Raw genomic sequence first — 2,309 nt, 5'->3', positions numbered from 1 at the left:
TTTGTGGATGTTAAAAGTAATTACAGACAACTGGGTTGGCTTCCCAACACTTATTCTGGACCATGAGCCGTGATTCCTCTTGGAAGAACACATTGTGTATTCAGATCTAACACTCATTTACATTATCTTTTGTTAAATTTGATGTGTGACAAATCTGTCCAAATGTGTATTTTGTCCACATTCCCCTGTTCTGACTCAGATGATTCTAGATTATCTACGATTCCACTGTTTTTCATATTCCTGTCCAGATCATTTATATGTAATAAAAAAGCAGTGACCCCTCACGTACACCACTTTTAATTAAAAAAAGTCCTGCTAAGGTTCATGGCACCATAATCCTTTGTTTCCGGTATTTAAGCCTGCTTTCTCTGTCTTGAATTCCCACTTTGTTTAATTTAATATCTGACCTCTCGTAGAGTACCTGATCAAAAGCTTTCTAAAACATCCTAAGAAATCGTCTTATACACCCCTCTGACCATATGTTTTGTAGGCAAGCAGAGCGTAACAGCAAAAGAGACTAAAAATCCTGGTGTGACTTTTGATATTGCCCTCAAACTGGACAAACAAACGAACTCCATTGTTAAAGCTCGTTTCTGTCAGCTCAGGGGGATTTGCTAAAGTCCGTCTGCAGTTGATTTTTTGAAAGTAATTACTGCCTTTGTCTCTTCTCAGCTTGATGTCTGCAGCTGATTATACATCGGAGTCAACACGTCATCACCCCACATCAGTCACATCACCCCAGTGTTAGCTCCACTGGCTGCCTGCTCACTACAGGATTGAGTTTAAAATCTTATCGCTTGTTTTCGAGTCTCTGAATTAAGCCCCCTTCTTATCTTACTGACCTCTGACCTCCCGTATTCTCCCTCATGAGGTCCTCTGACCAGAAGTCTAGACTTATGGTTAGAGGGGACGGGTTCTTTGCGGTAGCTGCCCCTAAGCTTTGTAATTGTCTACTCCTTTATATCAAGTCACTTTTTAAATCAAACACATCTTTTCTTTGTGGCTTTTGAAACAGCATGAGAGTATTTGTTGCTTGTTTTCCTTGTTTATCTTTATTGTATACATTTATCATTCTATTAATGGAAACTGTACAGAACTTTGGTTAACTGTTGTTGTTTTAAATGAGCTCTATAAATAAAAATGACTTGACTTGACTTGACCAGACACACCAAACAAAAAGGAAGATAATTAACAAAGCCACTGAACTAGAGAGATATGACAAATCTGGACGTATAACAAGTTAGACAAGAAGATGAGAAGTCTGAGGTCTGAGGCGGTGGGGAGGATGGCGCTTCGTCAGATGATGGAATACCAAAGCAGTTTTTATTGGAGGAGGGAGGATGGAATGTTTTTCAGAGGTAGGAAGTTGTCCTTAAATGGACTCCGTATACCTCAGAATACAACATTTCAAGGCCTGCAACAACAAGCTGCAATACAGTTTGACATAGAAGGACCTTTAGGCCTCATCCCTGCTCAGATGTTGACCTCCCCTTAAATTTATTCAGCACTCCCACCCAATACTAGGCTGTAAATACTAAACACCCCTGAGCAGAGACCAGGTGTTGTATACCACGGCCTCTTAGACTGAGTTCTAGTGATTAAAAATAAATAACAAAATCAACAATCAAGGTAAAGCTAACTAAAGAACAAAAAGAGGAAGGACTATGAAAACAATAAAAAGGAGAAGCCTTGGATGAAGCTGCAGGCCGAACATGACTTTGTATTCCAGGGTCTCTTGAGTCTTGCTGGAGGTCCATATCTCACTAGATTGTGATGGCTGCACCCTAAGGCTGTGGATTGAACTTCCCAAGCAGACATGTCCTCCGATGACTTCCAGACAGCCTTCTGTTTCTGTACTGTTTCTAGTCCATAAAGGGTCTCATTTTGCTTCATTTCTCATCGTACTGTTTCTGAAATCTGAAGATAAACATTTTGTTGAGTGAAAGATCAAGAGGTGAAATGTAGTCAAAGCACCAGTCCAAACCCAATACCGTTCATTCTATAAATCATGACACATAACCCCAAGCACTAAGCCAATATTCTTGGTCAGTAAAGACAAGCAGATAATTCTTATCTGGAGATATTCAGGTGAATAAAACTGCAGTGGTGACCTTGATTCACTTAAATATTAACCGACACCCCAGCACTACTCCTAACCTTTGTCTTCTCAGATGTGCTCTCAGATTTCACTTTAAATCTCCTTTTCCTCCTCACAAAGTAAAGATAAAGCTCCACTTTGACTTCTTCACAAGTCACTACCCCTCGTTTGCCTCACTGATTCTCTCTGCCTGCCTCTCCTCAGATTGACG

The sequence above is a fragment of the Polypterus senegalus genome, chromosome 2, assembly GCF_016835505.1.
Source record: "Polypterus senegalus isolate Bchr_013 chromosome 2, ASM1683550v1, whole genome shotgun sequence".
Taxonomy (NCBI): domain Eukaryota; kingdom Metazoa; phylum Chordata; class Cladistia; order Polypteriformes; family Polypteridae; genus Polypterus; species Polypterus senegalus.
Note: the sequence above shows the minus strand (reverse complement) of the source record.